General features: G+C 37.7%; 1 protein-coding gene across 1 annotated transcript in view; it reads right to left on the bottom strand.

Moving 5' to 3' along the window:
• Positions 1 to 873, bottom strand: part of LOC124119526 — a 114356-nt gene extending 113483 nt beyond the window's left edge. Inside the window, exon 1 of the mRNA XM_048384982.1 lies at positions 403 to 873. The gene's annotated coding sequence lies outside the window, so the exon portion shown is untranslated. The remainder of the gene's footprint in view (positions 1 to 402) is intronic.
• Between the last annotated feature and the right edge of the window lie 8343 nt (positions 874 to 9216).

The raw sequence follows: 9216 nt of genomic DNA on the forward strand, positions 1-9216 counted from the left end.
GTTGTTCTTATTTCAGAACAAGTGCGTTTGCTTACAAACAAAAGTCTGATGATACAAGCCTACACCAGCGGGGTTATCGATGTGACCACTGGAGCAGAAACTCCTCTCAAGGAATAAGGCGACACTCGAGTAAGTTCATGGGTTATCGACAATTGTTTACAAACAATGCTTCAGAACAGTCCAAGTAGTGGTCGTTTATATTTTCTGCTGTTGTTCGTCATCCTTTAATAAACATGACACAACAAGCATACTGCAACTAGACTAGTTTCGTTTTCTCATTCAGCTATGCCGAGCAGGGAGTCAGCTTACACATTGTCCCATTCGTTCTCAAATTTAACCACACATTAAAGAGTGGTATAATGAGGTATACAAACAAGCATAACAACGTGGACACTTACTTACTGTGTTGTATGAAGGTGAAATGTGTGGACGAAACCAGCGTCAAGACCCTCTACAAGGAAGCTGGTAAAACCTGTACTAAAAGTAACCATATGGGGAAGGCTCATGCCACTGATCGGCACATGTGCCAGTAAAAAGTGCCAGTGAGCTGACCCACATCTCTGTGTTATTGTTTATATCCCCTTTCAGCAACAGCTGTGTTGTGGCGAGACTGTCCCTTATCTGATAGAACCCGGGGTCAGGAGACATAGACTTACACAGGCTTTTCCCAAAGCATTGATAACATTTTTGTGTCTTATTATAGTACTTATTCACATATCTTATACTTATTCACATGTTACATTATTTGTCTAGTGCATACTAGGTAGTATATAACACCCTGTTCATATAATATTCTTGTTTCGAAAGTAAATACCGTGAGAGGAGTTTGACCAAGAAAGTCTATACTGTGGGGGTTTATAGTTAAATTGAACTCTTTTAAAATATTGTCCAAACAGTTAAGAGCTCCTGAATAATGTTTCCTTTAATTTCCCCACCACCAACCAGGGTATGAAACTCCCAAAAATTTCAGCCAGACCACAGGACTGGCTAGCAGAAATACTTGCCAGCCCTGACCAAAACCTGCCTGCCCACTATAATCATATGTTTCTCAGGATAGTTTAATTAAAAATATCAAAACTGATTGCTTGTAGCATAAGCGCATCGCTAAATGTTAGGTTGGCTAAAAGCTAACGGGGTTTCTTTTTGGTTACATTTTATCATTCATCTTTACATGTGAATTAATGCTTATCATCGGGAATTATTTAGAATATTTTCACCTATAAAATAAAACCCGACCGTCGGGCAGGGGGGTTTGAAAATCTGACAGCCCGAGTTAAAATCAACCCGTCTCGGACGGTCGGGCAGGCAGGTATTTCGAACGCTGCACCAACCCCTCCAGCCACCTATATTTAGGTACATTTTAGTTCACTGTTCTTTTTCAGCATGCATGTTCCAGTGTTTTTCTATTGAATTCAATTATGCGTTTTTATTCTATTTCTCCAGTCTGGGTCATCTTAAATAAGAACACACACCCCGCCGGCTGCTCAACGCCATTCTCCCGTCAACACGTCAAGGCCAAATGATGACAGCACTTTTGTAATCTGATACGACATCTCCAAATAAACTGCAGCGCGGCCCCGGAACAAATCCCTTCAGTGAAGGTTCACATGAACAAATCTCCCACCTCCTAACTGATAAAGACGAGGACGGCTGGATAATTAATCTGCAAGCTGTCTGTAACAGACGACACGTTCTTTACTTCCGGCTGGGAATGCATTTATATTATACAATATCATCTTCAATTAGTTCCAACTATTTTATCATCAAGCGTGTCAAATAGGTAAAGTAGCCATATAGATAGTAAAGATATATATCAGTATGTTCTTGTGTTATAATGCATTTGTTTCTCATCAAATAATCTTATAAAGCAACTGAGCATACATCGCGTGAAGCTACTATATATAATATGATTCATATGATCAGTAGTTTGACCTTTGTGTAGTTCTTTTGTATGCCCGTCCTTTGCAAATGTTATGTAATGTTACCAATGATCAAAGTTTCATCGGAAACGAAATAAGAAACATGGCTGCAACATTACCATAAAATCTAAGTTAAATACAACACATTGGTAAAGAAAGGGTAAACTAGATTATTTTAGTAGTAAAGTCAAGACAATTACAGTCACATCATATGCTTCTTCTGCATAACTCCCAACCTGTAAAATTGTTGGTAAATCATTTCGATCTACAACCTCTCTCGTTAACTTTTAACTCACTCACTCGGGAACGATATGACTTCCCTTTAACATAGGGTTTTCTCTATCCAAACGTCACTATGGAAATAGCCTGAAAATTTCGTAGCACATCTGAGAGCCTCGCATGAATCGCATGGAAATAGTTTAAAATACGGGTTTGAAATATTATTATCTCTTTCCTTAACAATTTAGGCATACAATAACTTGAAAACAGTCGCTCTATATCCTTTCTTGGAAACTATATAGCTTCCCTTCACTACAAGGGGTCGTCTATACAAACGTCCCTGTGGATATAGCCTGAAAACTTAGTGGCACATCTGGGAGCCTCGCATTTTTCGCATGGAAATAGTTTAAAATACGGGTTTGAAATATTATTATCTCTTTCCTTAACCATTTAGGCATACAATAACTTGAAAACAGTCGCTCTATATCCCCTTTTGGAAACTTTATAGCTTCCCTTTAACACAGAGGGTCGTCTATACAAACGTCCCCATGGAAATAGCCTGAAAACTTAGTGGCACATCTGGGAGCCTCGCATTTTTCGCATGGAAATAGTTTAAAATACGGGTTTGAAATATTATTATCTCTTTCCTTAACCATTTAGGCATACAATAACTTGAAAACAGTCGCTCTATATCCCCTTTTGGAAACTTTATAGCTTCCCTTTAACACAGAGGGTCGTCTATACAAACGTCCGAATGGAAATAGCCTGAAAACTAAGTGGCACATCTGGGAGCCTCGCATGTTTCGCATGGAAATAGTTTGAAATACGTGTTTGAAATATTATTTTCTCTTTTCTGAAAAACTGAGGCATAAAATAACTCTAAAACAGACCCTCTATACCCCCATTTGGAAACAATATTGCTTCTCGTTAACACAGGGCGTTGTCTATGCAAACGTCCCTATGGAAAAAGCCTGAAAACTTAGTGGCACATCTGGGAGCCTCGCATTTTTCGCATGGAAATAGTTTAATATACGGGTTTAAAATATTATTATATCTTTACTTCACCATTTAGGCATTAAATAACTTTAAAACAGTCGCTCTATATCCTTTCTTGGAAACTATATAGCTTCCCTTTACTACAAGGGGTCGTCTATACAAACGTCCCTATGGATATAGCCTGAAAACTTAGTGGCACATCTGGGAGCCTCGCATTTTTCGCATGGAAATAGTTTAAAATACGGGTTTGAAATATTATTATCTCTTTCCTTAACCATTTAGGCATTAAATAACTTTAAAACAGTCGCTCTATATCCTTTCTTGGAAACTATATAGCTTCCCTTTACTACAAGGGGTCGTCTATACAAACGTCCCTATGGATATAGCCTGAAAACTTAGTGGCACATCTGGGAGCCTCGCATTTTTCGCATGGAAATAGTTTAAAATACGGGTTTGAAATATTATTATCTCTTTCCTTAACCATTTAGGCATTAAATAACTTTAAAACAGTCGCTCTATACCACCTGGTGAAAACTATATAGCTTCCCTTTACCAGGGGGGGTTGTCTATACAAACGTCCCTATGGAAATAGCCTGAAAACTTAGTGGCACATCTGGGAGCCTCGCATTTTTCGCATGGAAATAGTTTAAAATACGGGTTTGAAATATTATTATCTCTTTCCTTAACCATTTAGGCATTAAATAACTTTAAAACAGTCGCTCTATATCCTTTCTTGGAAATTATATAGCTTCCCTTTACTACAAGGGGTCGTCTATACAAACGTCCGAATGGAAATAGCCTGAAAACTTAGTGGCACATCTGGGAGCCTCGCATTTTTCGCATGGAAATAGTTTAAAATACGGGTTTGAAATATTATTATCTCTTTCCTTAACCATTTAGGCATTAAATAACTTGAAAACAGTCGCTCTATATCCTTTCTTGGAAACTATATAGCTTCCCTTTACTACAAGGGGTCGTCTATACAAACGTCCCTATGGATATAGCCTGAAAACTTAGTGGCACATCTGGGAGCCTCGCATTTTTCGCATGGAAATAGTTTAAAATACGAGTTTGAAATATTATTATCTCTTTCCTTAACCATTTAGGCATTAAATAACTTTAAAACAGTCGCTCTATACCACCTGGTGAAAACTATATAGCTTCCCTTAATCACGGGGGGTTGTCTATACAAACGTCCCTATGGAAATAGCCTGAAAACTTAGTGGCACATCTGGGAGCCTCGCATTTTTCGCATGGAAATAGTTTAAAATACGGGTTTGAAATATTATTATCTCTTTCCTTAACCATTTAGGCATACAATAACTTGAAAACAGTCGCTCTATATCCCCTTTTGGAAACTTTATAGCTTCCCTTTAACACAGAGGGTCGTCTATACAAACGTCCGAATGGAAATAGCCTGAAAACTTAGTGGCACATCTGGGAGCCTCGCATGTTTCGCATGGAAATAGTTTAAAATACGGGTTTGAAATATTATTATCTCTTTCCTTAACCATTTAGGCATTAAATAACTTTAAAACAGTCGCTCTATATCCTTTCTTGGAAATTATATAGCTTCCCTTTACTACAAGGGGTCGTCTATACAAACGTCCGAATGGAAATAGCCTGAAAACTTAGTGGCACATCTGGGAGCCTCGCATTTTTCGCATGGAAATAGTTTAAAATACGAGTTTGAAATATTATTATCTCTTTCCTTAACCATTTAGGCATTAAATAACTTTAAAACAGTCGCTCTATACCACCTGGTGAAAACTATATAGCTTCCCTTAATCACGGGGGGTTGTCTATACAAACGTCCCCATGGAAATAGCCTGAAAACTTAGTGGCACATCTGGGAGCCTCGCATTTTTCGCATGGAAATAGTTTAAAATACGGGTTTGAAATATTATTATCTCTTTCCTTAACCATTTAGGCATACAATAACTTGAAAACAGTCGCTCTATATCCCCTTTTGGAAACTTTATAGCTTCCCTTTAACACAGAGGGTCGTCTATACAAACGTCCGAATGGAAATAGCCTGAAAACTTAGTGGCACATCATGGAGCCTCGCATGTTTCGCATGGAAATAGTTTAAAATACGGGTTTGAAATATTATTATCTCTTTCCTTAACCATTTAGGCATTAAATAACTTTAAAACAGTCGCTCTATACCACCTGGTGAAAACTATATAGCTTCCCTTAATCACGGGGGGTTGTCTATACAAACGTCCCCATGGAAATAGCCTGAAAACTTAGTGGCACATCTGGGAGCCTCGCATTTTTCGCATGGAAATAGTTTAAAATACGGGTTTGAAATATTATTATCTCTTTCCTTAACCATTTAGGCATACAATAACTTGAAAACAGTCGCTCTATATCCCCTTTTGGAAACTTTATAGCTTCCCTTTAACACAGAGGGTCGTCTATACAAACGTCCGAATGGAAATAGCCTGAAAACTTAGTGGCACATCTGGGAGCCTCGCATGTTTCGCATGGAAATAGTTTGAAATACGTGTTTGAAATATTATTTTCTCTTTTCTGAAAAACTGAGGCATAAAATAACTCTAAAACAGACCCTCTATACCCCCATTTGGAAACAATATTGCTTCTCTTTAACACAGGGCGTTGTCTATGCAAACGTCCCTATGGAAAAAGCCTGAAAACTTAGTGGCACATCTGGGAGCCTCGCATTTTTCGCATGGAAATAGTTTAATATACGGGTTTAAAATATTATTATATCTTTACTTCACCATTTAGGCATTAAATAACTTTAAAACAGTCGCTCTATATCCTTTCTTGGAAACTATATAGCTTCCCTTTACTACAAGGGGTCGTCTATACAAACGTCCCTATGGATATAGCCTGAAAACTTAGTGGCACATCATGGAGCCTCGCATTTTTCGCATGGAAATAGTTTAAAATACGGGTTTGAAATATTATTATCTCTTTCCTTAACCATTTAGGCATTAAATAACTTTAAAACAGTCGCTCTATATCCTTTCTTGGAAACTATATAGCTTCCCTTTACTACAAGGGGTCGTCTATACAAACGTCCCTATGGATATAGCCTGAAAACTTAGTGGCACATCTGGGAGCCTCGCATTTTTCGCATGGAAATAGTTTAAAATACGGGTTTGAAATATTATTATCTCTTTCCTTAACCATTTAGGCATTAAATAACTTTAAAACAGTCGCTCTATACCACCTGGTGAAAACTATATAGCTTCCCTTTACCAGGGGGGGTTGTCTATACAAACGTCCCTATGGAAATAGCCTGAAAACTTAGTGGCACATCTGGGAGCCTCGCATTTTTCGCATGGAAATAGTTTAAAATACGGGTTTGAAATATTATTATCTCTTTCCTTAACCATTTAGGCATTAAATAACTTGAAAACAGTCGCTCTATATCCTTTCTTGGAAACTATATAGCTTCCCTTTACTACAAGGGGTCGTCTATACAAACGTCCCTATGGATATAGCCTGAAAACTTAGTGGCACATCTGGGAGCCTCGCATTTTTCGCATGGAAATAGTTTAAAATACGAGTTTGAAATATTATTATCTCTTTCCTTAACCATTTAGGCATTAAATAACTTTAAAACAGTCGCTCTATACCACCTGGTGAAAACTATATAGCTTCCCTTTACTACAAGGGGTCGTCTATACAAACGTCCCTATGGAAATAGCCTGAAAACTTAGTGGCACATCTGGGAGCCTCGCATTTTTCGCATGGAAATAGTTTAAAATACGGGTTTGAAATATTATTATCTCTTTCCTTAACCATTTAGGCATTAAATAACTTTAAAACAGTCGCTCTATATCCTTTCTTGGAAACTATATAGCTTCCCTTTACTACAAGGGGTCGTCTATACAAACGTCCCTATGGATATAGCCTGAAAACTTAGTGGCACATCATGGAGCCTCGCATTTTTCGCATGGAAATAGTTTAAAATACGGGTTTGAAATATTATTATCTCTTTCCTTAACCATTTAGGCATTAAATAACTTTAAAACAGTCGCTCTATATCCTTTCTTGGAAACTATATAGCTTCCCTTTACTACAAGGGGTCGTCTATACAAACGTCCCTATGGATATAGCCTGAAAACTTAGTGGCACATCTGGGAGCCTCGCATTTTTCGCATGGAAATAGTTTAAAATACGGGTTTGAAATATTATTATCTCTTTCCTTAACCATTTAGGCATTAAATAACTTTAAAACAGTCGCTCTATACCACCTGGTGAAAACTATATAGCTTCCCTTTACCAGGGGGGGTTGTCTATACAAACGTCCCTATGGAAATAGCCTGAAAACTTAGTGGCACATCTGGGAGCCTCGCATTTTTCGCATGGAAATAGTTTAAAATACGGGTTTGAAATATTATTATCTCTTTCCTTAACCATTTAGGCATACAATAACTTGAAAACAGTCGCTCTATATCCCCTTTTGGAAACTTTATAGCTTCCCTTTAACACAGAGGGTCGTCTATACAAACGTCCGAATGGAAATAGCCTGAAAACTTAGTGGCACATCTGGGAGCCTCGCATGTTTCGCATGGAAATAGTTTAAAATACGGGTTTGAAATATTATTATCTCTTTCCTTAACCATTTAGGCATTAAATAACTTTAAAACAGTCGCTCTATACCACCTGGTGAAAACTATATAGCTTCCCTTAATCACGGGGGGTTGTCTATACAAACGTCCCCATGGAAATAGCCTGAAAACTTAGTGGCACATCTGGGAGCCTCGCATTTTTCGCATGGAAATAGTTTAAAATACGGGTTTGAAATATTATTATCTCTTTCCTTAACCATTTAGGCATACAATAACTTGAAAACAGTCGCTCTATATCCCCTTTTGGAAACTTTATAGCTTCCCTTTAACACAGAGGGTCGTCTATACAAACGTCCCCATGGAAATAGCCTGAAAACTTAGTGGCACATCTGGGAGCCTCGCATGTTTCGCATGGAAATAGTTTGAAATACGTGTTTGAAATATTATTTTCTCTTTTCTGAAAAACTGAGGCATAAAATAACTCTAAAACAGACCCTCTATACCCCCATTTGGAAACAATATTGCTTCTCTTTAACACAGGGCGTTGTCTATGCAAACGTCCCTATGGAAAAAGCCTGAAAACTTAGTGGCACATCTGGGAGCCTCGCATTTTTCGCATGGAAATAGTTTAATATACGGGTTTAAAATATTATTATATCTTTACTTCACCATTTAGGCATTAAATAACTTTAAAACAGTCGCTCTATATCCTTTCTTGGAAACTATATAGCTTCCCTTTACTACAAGGGGTCGTCTATACAAACGTCCCTATGGATATAGCCTGAAAACTTAGTGGCACATCTGGGAGCCTCGCATTTTTCGCATGGAAATAGTTTAAAATACGGGTTTGAAATATTATTATCTCTTTCCTTAACCATTTAGGCATTAAATAACTTTAAAACAGTCGCTCTATATCCTTTCTTGGAAACTATATAGCTTCCCTTTACTACAAGGGGTCGTCTATACAAACGTCCCTATGGATATAGCCTGAAAACTTAGTGGCACATCTGGGAGCCTCGCATTTTTCGCATGGAAATAGTTTAAAATACGGGTTTGAAATATTATTATCTCTTTCCTTAACCATTTAGGCATTAAATAACTTTAAAACAGTCGCTCTATACCACCTGGTGAAAACTATATAGCTTCCCTTTACCAGGGGGGGTTGTCTATACAAACGTCCCTATGGAAATAGCCTGAAAACTTAGTGGCACATCTGGGAGCCTCGCATTTTTCGCATGGAAATAGTTTAAAATACGGGTTTGAAATATTATTATCTCTTTCCTTAACCATTTAGGCATTAAATAACTTGAAAACAGTCGCTCTATATCCTTTCTTGGAAACTATATAGCTTCCCTTTACTACAAGGGGTCGTCTATACAAACGTCCCTATGGATATAGCCTGAAAACTTAGTGGCACATCTGGGAGCCTCGCATTTTTCGCATGGAAATAGTTTAAAATACGAGTTTGAAATATTATTATCTCTTTCCTTAACCATTTAGGCATTAAATAACTTTAAAACAGTCGCTCTATA

The sequence above is a fragment of the Haliotis rufescens genome, unplaced genomic scaffold (assembly GCF_023055435.1).
Source record: "Haliotis rufescens isolate VD_foot unplaced genomic scaffold, xgHalRufe1.0.p SCAF_53, whole genome shotgun sequence".
NCBI lineage: Eukaryota > Metazoa > Mollusca > Gastropoda > Lepetellida > Haliotidae > Haliotis > Haliotis rufescens.